This window comes from Rhincodon typus, chromosome 47 (genome assembly GCF_021869965.1).
Source record: "Rhincodon typus isolate 14 chromosome 47, sRhiTyp1.1, whole genome shotgun sequence".
In the NCBI taxonomy this organism is placed as follows: domain Eukaryota; kingdom Metazoa; phylum Chordata; class Chondrichthyes; order Orectolobiformes; family Rhincodontidae; genus Rhincodon; species Rhincodon typus.
The window spans coordinates 198,171-220,548 of record NC_063378.1 but is presented as its reverse complement, the minus strand read 5'-3'; the positions used below and the strand labels follow the sequence as shown (position 1 = coordinate 220,548).

General features: G+C 42.2%; 1 protein-coding gene across 1 annotated transcript in view; it reads right to left on the bottom strand.

Moving 5' to 3' along the window:
- The window catches only part of LOC125487966 (immunoglobulin superfamily member 1-like), a 131,969-nt gene that overhangs the window by 86,757 nt on the left and 22,834 nt on the right, over positions 1-22,378 (bottom strand). Inside the window, exons 3-4 of the mRNA XM_048620691.1 lie at positions 18,198-18,365; positions 16,181-16,326 (exon numbers count right to left, since the gene is read on the bottom strand). The gene's annotated coding sequence lies outside the window, so the exon portion shown is untranslated. The remainder of the gene's footprint in view (positions 1-16,180; positions 16,327-18,197; positions 18,366-22,378) is intronic.

Here is a 22,378-nt window from a genome sequence, read left to right as displayed (position 1 = left end):
CTCAGTCAGTGGCAGGGATTGAGCCTCAGTCAGTGGCAGGGATTGAGTCTCAGTCAGTGACAGGGATTGAGTCTCAGTCAGTGACAGGGGGATTGAAACTGTGCAGTTGCTATCACTGTGCATCACAAACCAGCTGACCAACTAACCAATGCACTTGCAGAAGGTCAAGGTGAGAATCGAATCAGAAACTGGCAGTCCCATCCAGGAGGAAAATGGAGATGAGACTGTGCAACTCAGAGGGCTGGACTATCGATCAATACTAAAACGGAGATGTGGTTGAATGAAAGGAGGTTGTTGTAATTTTAGCCCCTGGCAGGTAAAACAGTGAGAACTATTTGACTGAGTGGAGGTTAACACCATCAGGACTGTTACACAATGAGAAATGAACAGACATCAAACATAACATACAGTTTGAAACAATACATTCCAAGAACATTTCATTTTCACAAGTGCAATCCTTCTCAGCCATAACAGAATTGGCCATTCCGAGTGAGAACACAGGCTTATATTAACTTAGTTTGGGAAGAAAGTTTTGGTTTAACTTTTTTTTTTAACCAAAGTCAATATCAAAATGAAGGGAGATTTCAGCTTCCTCTTCATCTCTTCCCCGAATTTGGTTTGTGTAGCTGCATAAATACACGTGTTTGTACAGGAACTCAATTGTCAAGGTGTTAACAGTAATATCAAACAAAAAGCCATTCAACTAAAATACTTTCCATACAGGAGTATGCCCTGCAGTTGGTATGTAAGAGGACACATTGGAGTAGGCAATATTGGAAATTATTTGGCAGGGTCATATGCAATCCAGAAGGGTATGTTCTGCAAAGCAATAAGGGCAGAGAGTGTGGTTACAATCACAGTGGCAGTTCTCACTGTACATCAGTTTGATTTAAACTTCTGACAACATATCATTACAAATTGGTCAATTGTAAAGAAGACAGTAAACCACATAGGAATTTCCATGTGGTAGAATTAATGTACAGGATGAACTTACAAACAGCATTGTAGGACAGAAATAAATATGGAAAGTGACAGTACCAATGGATCTACAATCTAAGACTTTATCCAATAAATTTTTAGTCAGAAATCTGCCAGACTCTGAAATTCGCGGCAATGTATCCTGTCAAATCTCAGGGGTCAGATTAATTTCAACACTAAGGTATTTTAACATTTTGTCTCATCTATCCACCAGCAAGTGATCTTTTATCACTTATTCCCAGGATGGACATACGTGTCATAACAGGGAATGCCCTGATCTTTTACAATTCATTCTCCCAGTGACACCAGAATGTCCACTGCACACTGAGACAAAGATTCACACAGCCAGGCACCTACACACACACACACACACACACACACAAAAATGGAAACATAATGACAAAGAACACCGCAAACAAAGTCTGAAATATTAAACTGTCATGACTCTGTGTGATTGAATCAGCTGTCAGCCAAAAATCGAGTGAGGATAAGGCGTTTGTGAGCTAAATAAAATAGCTTTACTGATGAAGGGTCTAGGCCCAAAACATCAGCCTTCCTGCTCCTATGATGCTGCTTGGCCTGCTGTGTTCATCCAGCTCTACATCTTGTTATCTTAGCTTTATTGTTAAATAGCTTTATGTTTGGTCAAAAATTGAAACATTCAACACAGATGACAATCTAGAGGATTAAAATCAGTGCAGTGGGAGGAAATTAAAAGGAAAATTATCAAAACAAAATAATTTATGGGAATGCATTGGCAGGTCAAATAAAGGAAAATTTATAGAGGTCATTCAATATTTAAAGAGTGAGGGACTAACTTGGGGAAGCATAGGACCCATTAAGGAGCACTCTATTAATCTGCTAGTGGATGTGTAATATGTGAACACAGCCCTCAATGAATAATTTGCGTTCGTCTTCACAATGGAAAAGGATGACAAAGGGACGGATGTCAGATCGGATAGACTAAATGTTCAGATCAAATTACCGTTGAGAAAGTGTGGAGGTAGAAGTCAATTCAGCAACTCTAAAAGTGGATGAACCTGAAGGCATGGATGAGTTGCATCCTATGCTGTTGAGGGAGTCAAGGAATGATAGATCAAAGGCCCTGGCAGTAATTTTCAAATCTTCTTTGTCCACAGGTGAACTGCAAGATAACTGGGGAACTGCTGATATTATCCAAATGTCATAATAATGGAGGCCAGGAAATTAGAGCCCAATCAGTGTAACCTCAGTGGTGGGGAAGTTATTAGAAAGAATTCTTATCAATACAGATGTTAATCGGGAGAGTAAACAAGAATTTAATAAGGGAAGGTGGTGTTTGATAACTTTTTTTTCCCCGGTTGGATTGCACAGAGCTTGGTGCTGAGGTCCTTGCTATTTATGGTGCTTTCAGGGTTTGGAAATAAATGCAGGTGATATGATCAAGAAGTCTGCACATGACATGAAAATTGGTCGGGTAGCAATACTGAGGAGGAGGGTGTAAACTGGAGGAGAATATCAACAGATTGGTCAGCTCTGCAGAGCAATGACAAATGGAATTCAACTTGGAAAATAGCGAGAGGTTATATACTTGGGAAAGGCTAACAACGGCTGCACCATGAACAGTAGCACCATGGAAAGTAGTGAAGATCAGTGGTAATTTGGGATATAAATCCACAGACCCCTGATAGTACAGCGCAGGTAGATAAAATGGTTAAGAAGGCAGATGCGATCCTTACATTTATTAGCCACGGCATAGAATAAAAGAGCAAGGAGGATATACTGGAATTTTATAAACTGTTGTTCAGTCCACAACTGGTACAGTTTGTTACCTTTGCTACAGGAAGAATGCGACTGGACTAGAGATAGTGCAGAGGAGATTTACCAGGATGCTGCTTGTGCTGCAGGGTCTAAGCTATGAGGAAATATCGAATTGACGCAGTGAAAGTTTAGTGGGGAGGTCAGGCTGCTGTTTAGGCCATATCTCATTGCCAACTTATTACAGGGAATGATTACACAAGACAATGGAGAGGAGATTTATCAGGATGCTGCCTATGCTGGATGGTCTGAGCAATGAGGAATTATTGGATAAACTGGGTTTTTTTTTGACTGTAGACAGTTGACCAGAGACCAGGTTGAAGTCCATAAAATTAAAAAGGGCACATATAGCTAGGAAAGGAGGCACCTTTTCCATCAGTAGAGCGGTTTATAATAAATATGGGAATATTTTATGATAACAGGTAGAAAGCTAAAAAGAAATTGAGAAGAACTTGACTCAGAGGAACTAAGAGTCTCGCACTCACTGCTACAATGGATGTTTGAGTCAAAAGCTTTCATACTATCCATGTGGTATTTTGACAATCACTTGCATTGCCATAACCTCCAGAACTAAAGGCTAAGAGCTGGAAAATTGGATTTGTGTACTTGGATCTTCATTGACTGACATGGCTATTGTTTGACATACCTCCCTCTGTGCTGTGGAGAACAAAAGAACATAAGAAATAGGAGCAGGAGTCAGCCCGTCGAGCCTGCTCCACCCTTTAATACAATCTTGGGCTGATCTCATCTCAGTCTCAACTCCACTTTCCTGCCCAATCTGAGTGCTTGAATGACTACCGCCTGGTGGCTCTGACATCCATCATTTTGATGTTCTTTGAGAGGTCAGTAATGGCACACATCAACTCCAGCCTCCCAGATTGCCTCAACCCACATTAATTTGTCAGCCATCGCAATAAATCCATGGCATATGGCATCTCCCTGGCTCTTCATTCATCCCAAAAACATCTAGATAACAAAACCATTTGCGCATTACTCCTAGTTATAGACTTTGGTTCCATCTTCATCCTATTTCCAACAAAACCCATCTCCTGAGTTTCAGATCTAGGAATCTGCCTTCACCTCTAAAACTGGATCCTCAACTTCCTGACCCACAGACCAAGATCAATAGGGCAGGCAACAACACCTTGTGCACGATAATCCTCAACCCCGGTGCCGTGCAAGGCTGTGTATTCAGCCCCTACTATACTCCTTATACCCTCACAACTGTGTGGCCACATTCAGTTCTAACTCCATTTACAGATTGGCTGATGACACCACCATAGTGGGTAAGACCTCAAACAACAGAGTGCAGGAAAGAGAAAGAAATAGAGAGCTTAGTGGCATGGTGTAAAGACAGCAATCTCTCCCTCAATGTCAGCAAGACGAAGGAACTGGTAGTCGGCATCAGGAAGTGGAGTGGAGGACACGGCGTCATCTATATCAATGGTGCTAAGGTGGAGATCATTGAGAGCTTCAAGTTTCAAGAAGTAAATATCACCAACAATCAGCCTGTCCACGTTGACACTACAGCCGAGAAAGCACACCAACACCTCTATTTCCTCAGAAGTTGCCATGTCCACAATGACGCTTACCAATTTTTATAGATGCACCATAGAAAGCATCCTATCCAGATGCATCACAGCTTGGTATGGCAACTGCTGTGCTCAATAGCGCAAGAAATTACAGAGAGTTGTGAATTCAGCCTAGTCCACCACGCAAAGCACCATTCCTTCCATTGACTCCATACACACTTACCACTGTCTCGGGAAAGCAGCCAACATAATCAAAGACGCCTCCCATCCCTGCTATACTCTCTTCCACTCTCTTCCACTCTCTTCCATTGGGAAGAAGATACAAAAGTTTGAAAACACATACCAACAGATACAAGAACAGCTTCTTCCCTGCTGTTATCAGACTTACAAATGGACCGATCATAGATTAGTGTTGATCTTTCTCTGCACCTTCTGTGTAGCTGTAATAATATATTAACCTGATGTACTTATGTATAGTACGATTTGAACTGGATAGCATGCAAAACAATACTTTTCACTGTATTGCGGTACATGTTACAATTATAAATCAAACAAAGTCTCCTTACCATATTTTTAGGTTTGATCTTGTCGATAACACCTTAAACTTACACCACCTCGTAATTAACATTTCTATCATGGGAAAAAGACTTCAACTATCCATTCTATCCACTCCTGTCATAATTTTGTAAACGTCTATCAGGATCCCCCTCAGCCTCAGCATTCACGTGAAAACAATGATTTGTTAAATTGTCCATCACCATTCACGATGGGAGGTGGCAGAGCTGCACAGTTTATATCTGGTCCATAGGTTGTATAGTCACTTAACCCTATTGCTTCTTATGCTTTCCGGCATGTAAGTATTTCTGTGTTCTAGCTTCACCAGGTTGACACCTTCCTTTTACATATACCTGGTTAACACCCTCCTGTACTTTTCATTTAACCAGGTTTGATCCTTGGTTCCATGTCATAATTCATCTGCTGCTGCTGCCTTTCTATTTGTTACTTGCCATGTGTTTGAAATGTACTTTCTTTAGAGCTTGGTAAATTTGTGCAGTGCATCTTGTAGATGGTTCACTTTGCTGCTCCTGTGCATCAGTGATGCAGGGGGTGAATAGTTGTGGATGGCTTGATAATCAAGCGGGCTGATTTGACCTATATGGTGTTGAGATACTTGAGTGTTACTGGAGCTGCATACATCCAGACAAGCAGAGTATTCCATTGCACAGATGGTGAACAGGCTTCTAGGAGGCAGGAGATTTAGTCCCTGACCTGCTTTTGGAGCCACACTGTTTATTTGGTGAGTCCAGTTCAGTTTCTTCTCAATGATAACCTACAGGATGTTATTAGTGTTGGAAATGAGAGACGGTAATGTCATTGAACATCAAGGACTGATGATAACATTCTCACTTCTAGGCGATGGCTCTTGACTGGCACTTGTCCGGTGCAAGTGTTATTTGTCACTTGAGAGACCAAACCTGGTGTTGTTCGGGTCTTGCTGCATTTGGACCTGGACTGCTTCAGTACCTGAGGAGTTAGGAATGGTGCTGAACATTGCGCAGTTATTCATGACCATTTCCACTTCTGACCTTACGTAAGAGGGAAGTTCATTGATGAAGCAGCTGAAGATGGTTGAACCTAGAATAGTCCCTGAAGAACTCCTGTGGAGATGTTCTGGAGCTGAGATTGATGACACAGACAATGACAACCATCTTCCTTCTTGTTAGATATTACTGCAACCAGCAGGGAGTTTTCTCGGGATTTTCACCGACTGTAATTTTACTTGGACTCCTAATGTCACACTTTGTCAAATTCTGTCTTGACGTGAAGGGTAGTTACTCTCACTTCTCCTCTGGAGTTTAACTTTTTCGAACAAAGGCTGTAATCAGCTGAATGGCCCAAACTGGGTATTAGTGAGCAGGTTATTACTGACCAGGTATTGCTCGATAGCACTGTTGATGACATCTTCCATCAAAATTTCATTTTCAGAGTTTTGTCGATCGTGTGATCGATTAGCTCTGTCAATCACTGGTTGTGTACACAAGTAGCCCTGTTTTATAGCTTCACCAGGGTGTCACCTCATATTCTGATATTCAGTGCTGCTGTTTGCATGCCTTTTTGTGCTCTTCATTAAACCAGGGTTAAACCTCTGGCTTGATAGTAATGGTGGAGTGAGTGACATAGAGTCAGGGAGTTATACAGCATGGAAACAGACCCTTCATCTAACTCGTCCATGATGACCAGACATTCCAGTCTGACCAAGTCCCATATCCCTCTAACCCCATCTTATTCATATGCCCATCCAGATGCCTGTTAATGCTGTAATTGTACCTACTTCCGCCAATTCCTCTGGCAGCTCATTCAACACATACACCACTTTCTGTATGAAAAATTTGCCGCTCGAGTCCCTTTTAATTCTTTTCCTCTCACCTTAAACCTATGCCCTCTAGTTTTGGACTCCTGTACCTGAGGAAAAAGACCATGGCTATTTACGCTGTCCGTGCCCCACATAATTTTATGAACATCTGTCAGGACATCTCTCAGCCTTCAATGTTCCAGGGATAAAAAGCCCTAGCCTATCCAGCCTCTCCTGAGAACTCAAACCCGCCAGTCAGAGATGATGGGCAGACTGTCAATCGTGCAATTCTGCTGCAGCTGATAGCCCACTGTACCTCATGGACACCTAGTCATAAGTTGCTAGATCTGTTCGCAGCCTGTCCCATTTAGCACAGAGATAGTGCCACACAACATGATGGAAGGTCTATAAAATGTGTGGTAGGCAGATTGGTGACAAAGCAATCAAAAAATGATATATTTTTTTCCCCATTTGTTGATTCCCTCATCCCTTGCTGCAGCCCAGTCCAGTAGTTATGTCCTTTTGGATTGTCCCAGCTCAGTCAGCTGGTGGTGCTGCTGAGCCTCTCTTGGTGATGGACTCTGAAGCCTCCCACACACAGTACATTCTCTGTCCTTGCCACCTGTGATGTTGGGTTCAAATAGAGAAAGTCGAGGGATGTGTAATTCATAATCAGCAGAATGTTTCCGTGCTCGTGTTTAATCTGATGCCATGACCTTCATGGTATCCAGCATCAATGCTAAGCACTTCCAGGGTAGACCCCCTTCACCTCTTGACTGTAGCCCATGGAGCTGTTACCTCTGCTGGCTCTGTCCTCTCAGTAGGACAGGACCTGCCCTGAGATGATCTTGGTGATGTCTGGGACATTATCTGTAAAGTGGAATTCCGTGAGCGTGATTATGTTCAATTGTTGCTGTTCTGTGAGAAATATACTGCAGGTCAGTTTTAAGTTTTATACAATTAAGAGTTAATACCTCTATTTATTTAAATTTTAAAACTCAAACCAAACCAAATTGTTTTTTCAGTTGAAGATTACTTAATTATTGTTCACTTCAATAATCAGAATACACATCTAATTATTGCTCAATTTAGTAACTATAGTAACCAGCTGATTACTGCTCAATTCAATAACAGCAATAAGCAGCTGATTTCTGTTCAGATCAGTAAACACACTACCTTAGCACTACCATATACATCAAAATTACTATTGAAAAGGCCTGATTCCTGTTGTCTTGCTGGATCACACCAGCACCTCCAGTAAAGAGTGACCAGCTCCTAAATCTGTCCAGACAGCTTCCAAACTGGATCTGGGCAGTTATTCAAACATTTCCTAAGAACAGTCAATTTAGAGACATCCTTGAACAATGGTGAACTGCACAAAGAGGATTGGCCAATGGACTAGCACAAGGCTTATGGCAATTTTCACCATTTATACAAATGGCCTGCCAATGACCATGTCTCACAAGTTCAACGATGTTGATGACATCTAGTGTGCCACATAATCTCCGTAATTCTGCACCCTGGACCAGACCCTTAATGAAGGTGTTACAGAAGTGATGGAATACTGCAGCATATGGCTTCTTGCATTGAATCCCGCATCAAACATATCCAGCGCCTGGCAGCTCCACAATACCAGTGTCCAAAAAGTATTGTGCATCTACACTGATGGTCTGCATGGTCCCAACCACCATCCTAGTGTGTGACTTGAGATACAAATTTTATGCAGATGTTTTCGATATTGTATTGTTCATTAACAGCAAAGTCTCATTATTGAAGATCATAAATCCTTTGCTCACAGCCACGTTATTGTCCAGTAAACAAATCCACCCATTTGTTCAGTTAAATTTTAAGACGGAAATTTAATGAAACATGTGCACATATGATGAGTTTGGTTATTGCACCCAAAGTCAAATTATTAATTAACCCAAGCACTTTGAAAATATCCAATTACTTTTCCCTTGAATACAAACATTAAACATCTGATCACTTTCATGACAATAATTTAACTCTGTTTCCTAATATTCTTCAGTACAGATACGAGTACATTTTCAATTGCTTCTATCTACCTCACATGTGAACAGTCTGGTATATGAATGTCAATGTCTGTATGAGGCTATGTCTGTATGATGCTATGTCTATAGGCTGTGCATCTGAAAAACCAACAGATTGTTCCAAACAACAAATCGCTTCAGCTCTTCACAAAAAGCAATGTACTGACTGCACTCAACCAGCCTACACTCACAAAAACTAAAACTCAGTGGCCACCATTAGCCATGATTGAACAAAATTTTTAACAAATTCTAAACCATTCATGGACATCGTTGTCTGGGCTGGCATTTATTGCTTATCCCTAGTGACTGTCGAGAATGTGTTGGTGGGCTGCTTTCTTGAGCTGTTGCTATCCATGTGCTGTACGCAGGATTGCAATACTGTTATGGAGGGATGTGAAGCAGAGATACTTAAGGAATGGCCATATATTTCTAAATCATTATACTGATTGGCTTGAAAGGGAACTTGCAATGTGCGGTGATCCCATGTATCTTCTGCTCTTGCCCTTCTAGATGATTTTGGGTTTAGAAGGTTCTGCCTGAGGATCTTTGATGAATTCCTGCAACACATCTAGTAGGTGGTACATTTTGCTACAACTGAGAGTCAGCAGTGAAAATAAAACAGATGTGGTGGCAATCAAATGGGCTGTTTTATCCCAGATGGCATCACACTTCTTGAATGTTGTTGGAGCTTCACTTATCTCAGCAAATGGAGAGTATTCCACCACACTCCTGACTTGTGACTTGCAGATGGTAGACGGACTTTGTGAAGTCAGGAAGCGAGTTATGTACTGCAGAATTCCTAGCTATTGTCCCGCTCTGTTGCCACTGTATTTATATGGAAAGTCCAGTTCAGTTTCAGGTCAATGGCAACCCCATGACGTTGGTAGTTGAGGATTCAGCAATGGTAACCCCATTGAATATCAAAGGACGATGGTTTGATTCTCTATTGTTAGAGATGATCATTGTTTGGTATTGATGTGGTGTGAACGCTATTTGACACTTTTCATCACAAGCCTGGATATTGTCCAGGTCTTACTGCACTTGGATAACGAGTGCTTCAGTATCTGAGTAGTCACAAATGTGCTGAACACTGTAATCATTAGATAACATCCCCATGTCTAACCCTGTGATGGAGGGAAGTCCATTGAAGAAACTACTAAAGATGGTTAGCCTTAAGACACTTCCTTGAGGAACTCCTACGAGATGTCCTGCAGGTGTGATGACTGACGTCCAGCAACACAATTTTCTTCCATTCTGCCTGGGATGACTCCAAACAGCAGAGAGATTCCCCAAATCCCATTGAATCCAGTTTGCTTAGGCTCCTTGGTGCTACACTAGGCCAAATGCAGCCTTGATGTTAAGTACAGTCAGACTCAGTGCACCTCAGGAATTTGGCTCTTTCTGTCCATGTCTGAACCAAGGCTGTAATGAGGTCAGGAGCTGAGTGGCCCTGGTGAAACCCAAACTGTGCATCACTGTTCAGGTTATTCTTAAGCAGGTACTGTTTCATAGCACTTTTGATGTACTTGCCTTTACATTCTCATGATCGAAAACATATTGATGGGGTTTTAAGCATTTATGCAAAACACATACTGGTACAATTTCCACTCTCTCAGGTAGATGCCAGTATTGTATCTCAGCAGGAACTGCTTGACTAGGGATGCAACATGTTCTGGAGCACATGCCATCTGTCCCATTGCTGCAATGTTCTCAAGGCCCCAGTCTTTGCCTACCGGATGAGGCCAAGATGGATCAACCCATCAGCATTTCTCTCTGAAGATTTGGACGAATCGGTTTAGCCTTACCTTTGCACCGATGTATTGGGCTCCCCCATTGTTGATTACTGGGGAGATATTTCTGGACCATCCTCCTGCAATAAGTTGTTTAGTTTTTCAGCATCAATCACAGCTAGATATGACAGGTCTGCAGGGCTTAGATCTAATTTGTTGGTTATAGAATTACTTAGTTCTCTCGTTCACATACTGCTCATGCACGTGACGAATGTGTTGGTGAAGTCCACGTCTTGGATGTCATTGAGAAGCAGGTGAAAAACGGTGAAAGAATTCTGTGTGCATCCAAATTTTTTGAGAGATATTCCATAATCCCTCACAGTTGGCCCTGTCAACTGTGAGGGATTATGGAATATCTCTCAAAAAATTTGGATGCACACAGAATTCTTTCACCGTTTTTCACCTGCTTGACAGTTGACAGGGCCAACTGTGAGACTGAAAAGGACATACACAGAGGCTGCTATTGTTCCCTGCATTGTGCTTGGATTTGTCACACAGTGAAAATCTTGTCCATTCTGCGTCTTGATGGGCAGAAGCTGCATTGAGACTCAGGGAGGAACTCAGCAACCATTGGGAGGAGATGACTGAGGAAGGTTTTTGCGATAACCTTTCCCATGGCAGACAGTGGGGAAATCTCTCTGTGCGGTCTTGAAAACGGTCAAAATTATGGCATTTCTGAGATCTCCCAGTATGCTCCTTCATTCCAGAGTGATGAGGTCGTGGATTCAAGCCAAGAATGTCTCTCTGCCATATTTTAATCCTTTACCGGGGATTCTATCTGTGGTGGTGACCTTGTTGTTGTTCAGCTGTCAGAGGCTTTTTTTGCCCTCATGGTGGGTTGGAGGTTTGCTGAGATGGCGATGGGTAGTGTGTTGTGGGATGGTGTCAGAAGCACTTGTGTTGAAGGCTGAAAATTGGTGAAGGAGACCCTCGAAGTTCTCTCTCCAGTGAGTGCTGGCTGTCTCTCGGTACTTGATAAGTGACATTCTGTTTTTGGCTCTCAGTGGGGTCACTCCCTGGGTACTTGGGCTGTAGATGGCTTTGATTGCACTGAAGAATCCACACACATTGTGGCTGTCAGTGAATTGCTGACCCTCCTGCTGACTGTCACCACCCATCGTCTGTTCTTTAGGTCACAGGTTCTTTGTTACACATCGACCGTCAGTTGTGTGTCTGCTTGTGTCTTTTAGCTTGAGTTATGGTGGAGCTGCCTGTTCAGGAATACCTCACATTTGCGATATAGGAGATCCTGGATCTCCTGCTTATTCTCACTGAGCCAGTCTTGGAGTTTCCTGGTCAAGAGGCCGAAGGTCACCACACAGCTGCTGACTATGGAGGGTTTTAGGGTGGACCAGATGCTGTGAGCACTCTGTGACTCCGGTATCTTGGTCATCTTCAGGTCAGCTGTGAGGCATTGCCTGAGAAACAGTCAACACAGTGTAGAGCTGGAGGAACACAGCAGGTCAGGTAGTATCAGAGGAGTAGGAAAGTCAACATTTCGGGTTGGGACCCTTCTTGCCAACCCAAAACATCATCTTTTCTGCTCCTCTGATGCTACCTAACCTGTTGTGTTCCTCCAGCTCCACACCACGTTGACTCCGAGTCCAGCATCTGTAGTTCTTGCTATCTACCTGAGGAACATTTTCTTCAATGGGATAGCGATAGTTCGAGGCTGGTGTGGAATGATTTTTTTGTCTTGTCTGGTGTGAGGAGGTACCGGTGTTGGACTGGGTGGACAAAGTCAGAAGCCACATGGCACCAGGTTATAGCTCAAGTTTATAGTTCAGGTTTATTGGAAATCACACAAGCTTTCAGAGTGCAGCCCCTTCATCATGTGCAGTAAAAGAGGAGAGCACACAGACACAGACTTTATAGGCAGAGAGATCAAAAGATCATACAACTAGTATGAGTGGAGAGTCAGATATCAAGTCCCTGCAGATTACCAAGAGTGTTAGATGGTGTGTAAAGTGTTTATGACGTCAATGTCAGTGATGTGCTGTCATGACAATCAGGCAGAGGAATAGGAATATACAAAAGGTGACATCTCAGTTCAGACACTGAATTGTAGGTGTTCGGCCTTGTTCAGAATCTGTCTCAGAGTACTAAACTGGAATCAGACTGGTTTTATTCTGAAAGCAGGAATTTATAAGATGACACACTGACTGACCGTAACTACAAATTGTGTGTTTTTTTGAACAAAATAGAAAGTATATGCAAATAAACAAAATATCTTGGATGAAATTAAATGATATGTGTGTGTGAGTGTGTGTGTGACAGAGAGAGACAGAGAGAGTGTGAGAGTGTGAAATAAGTATTTCAAAACTGTACCAACTCATTAAGGTACAGAGGTCATGACAATTTAGCAAGGTGATGCTGTCAAAACAGGGAAGTAAGGAAGATTTTGCAGATACAGAACAGTGTGATGGGGTCACCTGTAGTGCGACATGAACTCAAGATCACACTTGAGGCCGTCTTCATGGGTATGGAAGTTTGCTATCAGTCTCTGCTCAGCAATTCTGCGTTGTTGTTCATCTCGGAGTCTGCTTACCCAAAGATCGGAAGCAGTCCTTGACCGCTGAAGTGTTCCCCAGCTGCGAGGGGACATTCCTGTCTGGTGATTGTTGCGTGGTATCAGTTGTCATAGCATTTGCACAGTCTTGCCAATATACCATGCCTCGGGGCATCCTTGCCTGCAGCATATGCGGTAGACAACATTGTTCAAGTCACATGTGTACCTGCCACGTGGTGAGTGGTGTTCCCACATGCGATGGCAGTATCCAAGTCAATGATCTGATGTGTCTTGCAAATCTTAAACAGACCATCATTCGCAGCAAATTACTCAGCCTTAAGGACAATATCAAACACAACACCACAATGGCAATCTCTGCAAGACATGTCAGATCATCGATTTGGATATTAGCATCACACAAGGGAACACTCTCTCTCAAAGACACACAGACAGACAGACAGACAGACAGACAGACAGACACACACACACACACACACACCCTGTGGGGTGAATCATTTGATCCAAGATGTTTGTTTACTTGCATTTACAATCTAATTTGGACAAAAATACACAATTTGCAGTTACAGTCCGTCAGTGTGGCATCTTATAAATTCTTGCATTTGGAATAATGGAACATTGACCCTTATTTGAAGGAGAGGAGTTGGGAAGCCTTACTGCTACTGTACAAGGTTCTGGTGATGCCACGTCTGGAGCACAGTGAGGAGTTTTGGTCACCTTGTTTAAGAAAAAGTATCAATTTATTTGAAGCAGTTCGGAGAAAGTTCACTAGGATGATCCCTAGTATGGAGGGATTGTCTTATTAGCAAAGGTTAAGCAAATTGGGAATCTACTTTCTGGAGTTTAGAAGAATAAGGGGTAATCTCATTGTAATATACAGGACTGTTAAGGAGCTTGACAGGGTAAATACTGAGAAGGATGTTTCCTTTCATGGCAAAGTCAAGGACCAGAGGGCATAGAATTAGAATAAAGGGATGCTAATTTAAGATGTGGATGACAGGGAAATTTTTTTAAGCGTTGAGTGCCTTTGGAACTCCTTGCCACACAGAGCTGACTCCTTGTGTATATTTAGGACTGAAATAGATGGATTCTTGATCTACAAGAGAATCAAGGGTTATGAGGAAAGGGCAAGATAGTGGATGTGAGCAAATTCAGATCAGCTATGATCCTACTGAATGGCACATTAGGCTTAAGGGACCAAATGGCCTATGGCCTGGTCCATTTCATATTGTCGTACGCATGTGCAAGCTCTCTCCCAAAGTCTCACATCATACTGACTTGCGAACATACAGACTATTCAGTCACTAGTGGGTCCAAAAACTGGAACTTCCTCTCTTAAAACAATCTGTGTGCGCCTATATCACATGTACTGCAGCAGTTCAAGAAAGCAGCTTATCATTATCTTCTCAAGAACAAATGAGGGCAAACAATAAGTGCTAACATCAGCAGTGATGCTCACATCCAAAAATTCATTACAAATCTCAACTACTTCCTTGAAAACCTGGACTAAAAGCATTCTGTCCTAGTGACCTATCATTCATTTTCATGATTAATTTTATTTCACTTACATTTGTTTTGCAGTCTCTACTCCTGACTCAATATCAGTTCCAAGAAAAGGCCAAGTATGTTGTTCTCTTCTCTACTATAAACATCAATGTCATGTAACTACTCAGCATTCTCCAAATACTTTATTTGAAGAATTTTCGGTTAATTTCAGATAATAATCCACCTTCCTGCTTTTGCTACTGAAGTGGATAACCTCACATTTATCCACATTATACTCCATCTGCTATGCATTCGCTCGTCCATTCAGTATGTCCAAATCACATTAAAGCATCTCTCTATCCTCCTCACAGTTTACCCTCCTACCCAAATTTGTGTCATTTGCAAATTTGGAGATATTACTTTTAGTTGCATCATTCACATAATTAGTACTTATTGTGAAAGTTGCATCCTAGCACTGATCCTTTAAAGTATCACCCACTCAGAAAAATAGCCATGTTTCCAAGATAGTAGGAACTGCAGATGCTGGAGAATCTGAGATAACAAGGTGTAGAGCTGGATGAACACAGCAAGCCAAGCCGCATCAGAGGAGCAGGAAGGCTGACGTTTCGGGGTCTAGGCCCGAAACGTCAGCCATGTTTCCTACTCTTTGTTTCTGTCTACGAATCAGTTTTCTAAACATCTGAATACACTATCCCAAAATCCCTTGTGCTTTAATTTACACATTAGTCTTTTATATCCTCTTCACAACTCAACTTCCAACCTGTCATCAGCAAATTTAACTATCATACATCAGTCCCTTCATCCTTCATGTCTTCAAAATTGCAAAGATTTGAGACTCCAGCACTGACAAGTCGTACATGAGTCTTGACATCCTGCAGCCTGAAAAAAATCCATTTTTTCCTACACTGTTAGCCTGCCTATCTTCTGGCTCTGCCAATATGTTACATACTATACCATGAGCTTTTATTTTCTGGAATAATCTTTGATGTATCACCATATCAAATGCTTTCTGGAAATTCAAGCACAATACATCCATTATCTATAGCACAGGTCGTTACTTTAGAGAACTCCAATAAATTAGTTTAACACGAGTTCCCTGCCAAAAAAATACATGTTGCTTCAGCCTGACTATCTTGAACCTATCCAAGCGTCTTGTTATAATGTTTTTAATGACTGCTTCTAACATTTTCCCGATGATGGATGTTAAGCTACCTGCTTGTAGTTTCCAAGCTTCTGCTTCCCTCCATTTCTGTACAAAGGAGTTACATTAGCTATTTTCCAATGTAAATAAACTTTCCCCAAATGTAATGAATCTTGGAAAATTAAACCAATATATTAACTGTCTCACTCGCAGTTCCAACAATTTGCTCAGTACAGCTTCCCTAACAAGTACAAATTTTCTTGACTTTCTCTCTCCCTTTCAATTCCAGATTTACAGCTATTTCCAGCATGCTACTTGCAAGCTCTCTACTGAAGAGTGACAAAAATATTCATTCAATTCATCTGACATTCTTTATCCTCCATCACAAACTCCCCAGGCTGATTTTCTACAGAAAAAAAAAAACTTATTTTAAGTCACCTTTTTAAAAAAATCTGAAGAAAACTTTACTGTTTTGCTTTTTGTTTCTCCCTGTATAAAAACTTACCTCGTGCAGCAAGCGGCCCTCTTGTTTTCAAGAATCTTGTGAACCTGCACATGCCCATTTTCATTTTTTTAAGCAACTGGAATTTCTCCTCCACTTGAACTTTTAACCATAATGGTTACAGTTGTTCCAGATTCCAGAAAGAAACACTAAAAATGAAAATGAGAATGTTACCTTGTTAAGTACCAGCCCATTTTCTGTAATGCTGTGCTTCCTATCCATTAATTAATTCTGTCCCTGCTAATGTATTAGCCCCAACTTCAAATTCTTAAGTATTTATTTTTTGTACAGCACCTTACAGAATCCCCTGTATATAGAAAATCTAAGTGTACAACATCCACGATTTCCTTTATCTCCCTGATTAGTCTCACCACACGCACAAAAAAAGTTTATCAAACAAGATTTCCCTTTTGTTAAAGCATGGTGACTTGTTCTAATCAGAGTATACTTTTTCAAGTGCATGAAGATTTCCTTCATAATAGATTTCAGCATTTTTCTGATGACCAAAGTCAAGCCCTCTGCCAGCAAGTTTCTTGTTCTCTCTCACCCTTATTTCTTGAGCTGCCATGTTCCATTTGCTAACTTGGAATCTGCTGACACCCATCCAGATACGAGGAAATGTTGGAAAACCATGACCACTATTTCTGCATCTGTATCTTTTAGAACCTTAGAATGCAGGCTATCAAGTCCTGAGAATTATGACAGACTGGATGAGTCTAGGACATTCAGCTAACATTTTAGGGGCATGGATTTGAATCACACTGTGGTGAAATTTGAATTCAATAGAAATCTGGAATTAAAAGTTGGGCTAATAATGATTATGAATTGTCATTAAAATTCATCTGGTTCACTCATGCCTTTTAGAGAGGGAAAACTGCCATCTGTTTTGGCCTATAAGTGAATCCAGACCTTCTTGAATGTCATTGACTCTTAACTACCCTTTGGAATGGCAAGCAAAACTCTCAGTTCAACAGCAACAAATGCTAACTAAGACAATAACTTCTATATCCCAGGAATGAAAAAAAGTTCCTTAATTTTCTCTAGAACTTTGTCTCTGCTAATACTAAAAAGAGTTCAGTTACTTCATTCTTATTAGTCTATTGATTTTCTCTTGTTTTTTTCTTGTCTGAAGACAGAACATTATTTGTTCAATGTCTATCATTTCCTTATGCCCATAATTTATCCTGTCTATGCCTCAAAAAGAAAGTGACATTTTCTGAGTGAGCCTTTAGATAGATCTCTGCTCAGTTTTTGTTTTTTAAGGGAATGTATTCTTTCTTAAATTGAACAATCATTTAAATGTTTCCTGTTTATTTATCATATTCTTAGTCTACTTACAATATCAGTTTTAGTCAGTTCTCCCATCATACCATTGGGATCACTTGTATGTCATTGATCTTATTTGAATTTGAGATTCTTAATTAGGAAAGGAGTATGCTGCCTTGCATTGTGGCCTTATGTTGTTTGTCTCTGTGATCAATGAAATATCTCATTGACTCCAGTAGTACAAATTGCAAGTGTTGATAGTCATGAGGCTGTATTCAACATTTACTATCCGACAAGACTCTATTATTTCTGGTCAGAGGTAGTGCTAGTCTTAGATGTTTGCCTCAGTATCTTGTTACTGAATTGACAGGAAGTAACTTAGTTTAGTCTCCCACTTGATTTGTCAGAAGCAGTGTAATATTCAGAACTAAACAGTGATAGACTTCAGATAAACCAAATAAAGAGAGTATCTTGTCAGTTGGTTCTACTCTGGCTGAAAATGGAGTCACCTTACTGATCAAATGCTATGACACAAACCAAACAAAGAAAATCCCTTGTAACCATGTTTTTTAATGGAAAGTGAAGCCATTTGACTGCAAAACCTCATACCGGGGAATTGTTCTAGCATTCAGCTTCACACTATTTCCTGACTTTGTAAATTTTTGTGTCTAAAGCTTCCTGCCTGACCTCATATTGTTTATCCAGGGTCTAAAGGACTAGTATTTTAACCACATTAAATAGAACTTTTTCTTACCTTACTCAATTGTTCATCTATGAAAGCCCTTTGAAGGATTCAATTAGGTTGGTACTCTCATAGTCCTGTACTGATTAATTTGCTGTTATTCTTCATTCAACAATCTCCAATTCCTTCCAGATGGATCCTTTTTCTCACCTCGTTGTTCACGTTGGATGTGGATTATACCTGGACAGAAAATAGAACTGGAATTTCAATTTTGGCAAATCCCTAAACTATCTAAATAAAAACCAAAAGAACTGCGAATGCTGTAAATCAGAAACAAAAACAAAGTTGCTGGAAAAGTTCAGCAGGTCTGGCAGCATCCGTGAATAAAAAAATCAGAGCTAACGTTTCAGGAAGGGTCACCAGACCCTAAACATTAATGCTGATTTCTTCTTCACAGATGCTGCCAGACCTGCTGAGCTTTTCCAGCACCTTTGCTTTTGTCCCTAAACTACCTGCCTGGAACTCCTGCAAATGCACAATTTAAACAAAACCGCTAAACATTTTGGAAAAGCAGGACTTATACATTTATTGGTAAGGTCCTGGGGAGATTTGCTAAACACAGAGACTTTGGAGTACAGGTTCCTAGTTACTTGAAAGTGGAGTCCCAGTAGATAGGATAGTGAAGAAGGCATTTGGTATGCTTGCTTTTACTGGTAAGTGCATTGAGTATAGGACTTGGGAAGTTATCTTGAGACTGTACAGGACGTTGGTTAAGCCATTTTTGGAATACTGTGTGAAATTCTGGTCTTGCTACTATAGGAAGGATGTTATGAAACTTGAAAGGGTTCAGAAAAGATTTACTATGACACTGTCAGGGATGGAGGGTTTGAGCTATCGGGAGAGACTAAATAGGCTGGGGCTATATTCCCTGTAGCATCGGAGGCCCGGGGTGACCTATAGGGGTTTATAAAATCATGGGTGGCATGGATAGGTTAAATAGACAAATGAGTCCAAAACTACAGGGTATAAGTTTAAGGTGAGAGGGGAAAGATATAAAAGGGACCCAAACAGCAACTTTTTCACACAGAGGGTGGCGTGTGTATGGAATGAGCTGCCAGAGGAAGTGGAGGAGGCTGGTACAATCACAACATTTAAAGAGACATCTGGATGGGTATATGAATAGGAAGGGTTTAGAGGGATATGGGCTAAATGCTGGCAAATGGAACTAGGTTAATTTAGGATATCTGTTTGGCATGGACAAGTTGGACTGAAGGGTCTGTTTCTTACTGTACATCTCTATAACTCTATGACAACTCCCTCACTCTCACTGGCTCCAACCTGCCATGGTCACAGTGACCAGTGATCAGACCACAGTGTCCAATCAGAATTCACAGAATAATTCAGTCATGGAGGCCATTCGGTCCATTAAGCCTGCTTCAGCTCTATTACCTAGTCCAGCTGTATTATCTGGTGTCAATCTCCTGCCTTTTACCCAACCGTTGGGATATTAGAAAAAGCATGGGTGACTGAATCGTTGATAGCAGGGACTGCAGATGCTGGAGAATCAGAGACAACAAGGTGCAGAGCATAGGTTCGCAATAAACAACTGCACCTCCCAGTTGCGAACCATTTCAACTCCCCCTCCCATTCAGCAGACGACATGTCCATCTTGGGCCTCCTGCAGTGCCACAACAATGCCACCCGAAGGTTGCAGGAACAACAACTCATATTCTGCTTGGGAACCCTGCAGCCCAATGGTATCAATGTGAATTTCACAAGCTTCAAAATCTCCCCTCCCCCTACCGCATCCCAAAACCAGCCCAGCTCGTCCCCGCCTCCCTAACCTGTTCTTTCTCCCACCTCAAGCCGCACCCCCATCTCCTACCTACTAACCTCATCCCGCCCCCTTGACCTGTCCGTCCTCCCTGGACTGACCTATCCCCTCCCTAACTCCCCACCTACACTCACCTTTATTGGCTCTATCCCCACCTCTTCGACCTGTCTGTTTCCTCTCCACCTATCTTCTCCTCCATCCATCTTCTATCCGCCTCCCCCTCTCTCCCTATTTATTTCAGAACCCTCTTCCCCTCCCCCATTTCTGATGAAGGGTCTAGGCCCAAAACGTCAGCCTTTCTGCTCCTATGATGCTGCTTGGCCTGCTGTGTTCATCCAGCTCTGCACCTTGTTGACTGAATCGTTTACTTCTGCTGCTACATCTTATAGTGTTATGATGATTCTTTTTCCATTGAAGACAATCTTCCGTACTTGGTCCGTCCATGTGTCTAGACCAAGCTAGTTATTATCACAACTGGTGGTGGTTTAATCAGAGGGTCACCATGCTTCAGTCAAGGGGAGAGATTGAGAAGGACAGCCCTTCATGGTAACCCCAGCCAATGTGGGAATTGAACCCACACTGTTGGCATCACTGCACTGCAAACCAACTGTCCAGCCAACCAAGCTAACCAACCTCAATCAAGGGGCATGTTCTGTATAACCCGATTATTGCCAGCCTGTACCTCGATAGGAGCCAGCACCAAGGCAGAAGGGAGAGCAGGGGAAGCTGATGAAGAAGACAAGCCCCTCCCTTGTGTCCTTCCAAAATGGAGCTGGGGAAGACAGCACATCTGGTCTATATTTTGCATCCCCTTGACTAGCCTGCTCCATCTTGTAATGAGAGACTAAGAGGAGCCTTGAGGAGATTTCACTTCTCATTCAGAATCTGGAACTCAAATCCAGAAAGGCTGGTTCACTCAGAAACTCCCAAAAGAGTGGAGCACTCTTCAGATCAGTCACTTGTGTAGTCACAGCCCCCAGGGTTTAGGCCAAAAACTGGAAAATAGTGTTAAAAGTATAAGACTATCTGAAATAGAAACAGGAGGAGGCCATTCAGCCTCTTGAGCCAGCTCTGCCATTCAATAGGATCATGACTGATTCAACATTTAATTTGGGAGCTGAAACTCGGACAAAGCAGAGAAAGACAGAATCAAATCGTTCGGTGGTAATGAATTGTCAGACACTGCACGGAACCAGCAAGAGAGAATAATCAGAAACTGTCCTGCCTCTGTGTCGTTCATTTACATACACACACACACACACACACAAAGACATGGAAAATAATTATGGGGCTCAGGCCTTCTCAGAGATTTTTACCGCAAGGAGTGAGCTATGGGCTGGGGGGAGACAAAGGGGCAAAAATATGGCTACTGCACAGTTGATTCCCACAGATTTCACTGACTTCCTCTCTCATCTCCACTTCCATGTTCCCAACTGCCTCTCCCACATAGATTATAGAATCCCTACATTGTTGAAACTGGCCCTTTGGCCTAACAAGTCCACGCTGACCCCTGGAGCATCCCACCCAGACCCATCCCCCTATAACCCACCTAAGCTACACATCCCTGAACACTACAGGCAATCTAGGGTGGCCAATCCATCTAACCTGCACATCTTTGGACTGTGGGAGGAAACCTAACAACCCGGAGGAAACCCATGCAGACATGGGGAAAATGTGCAAACTCCACACAGACAGTCGCCCGAGGGTGGAATTGAACCCGGGTCCCTAGCACTGTGAGGCAGCAGTGCTAACCACTGAGCCACCGTGCCACCCTATGTTTCCTTAAATCCCCATCCTTCATGTCTCCATCCTGTTCACGTTCCTCTGTAGATTCCCTTCCTACAACTCTCTGTCTCTTTGTCACCTCACCGCTTTTTTCAGGAATGCTTAATCATTCAGTCTTTCCCAACCAACTTCCTTGCTCATCTCTGTCTGCATCTTTCGCTCAGCTCTGTGGGATCTTGCTGTTTTGTCTGTAGATCATTCTGTCTGCATTGCAACAGCACTCCCACTCTCTCATCTCTACCTCTCTGCTGTTGCAACGCTCTCTCTTGCTGTCCTATACCTCTCCATGGGATTTCACTCTCGCTATCTTTCTGCCCTTCCTCTCTGTGGGTTTTCTCTACCTCTGTTCCATCTTTCTCTCTGTATCTGTCTGATATTGTTTCTCTCCCTAGGATTTCACTCTCTCTCTCTCTAGCTGTCTGTCTGCCCTTCCCTGGTTCTCTCTCTCACCCACTCCCTCTGTCTGCCCTTTTCTCATCCTCTCTCTCTCCCTCCCTCTGTCAGACATTCTCTCTTTCTCTCCCTCTTTCTCCCTAATCCCTCTGTTCTGTCCAGTGATTGGGGAAGGAACATTGGAAATAATTGAACTCAGTGCCACAGGGTGCTGTACAGTTAATGCAGTGGGGTGCATCTT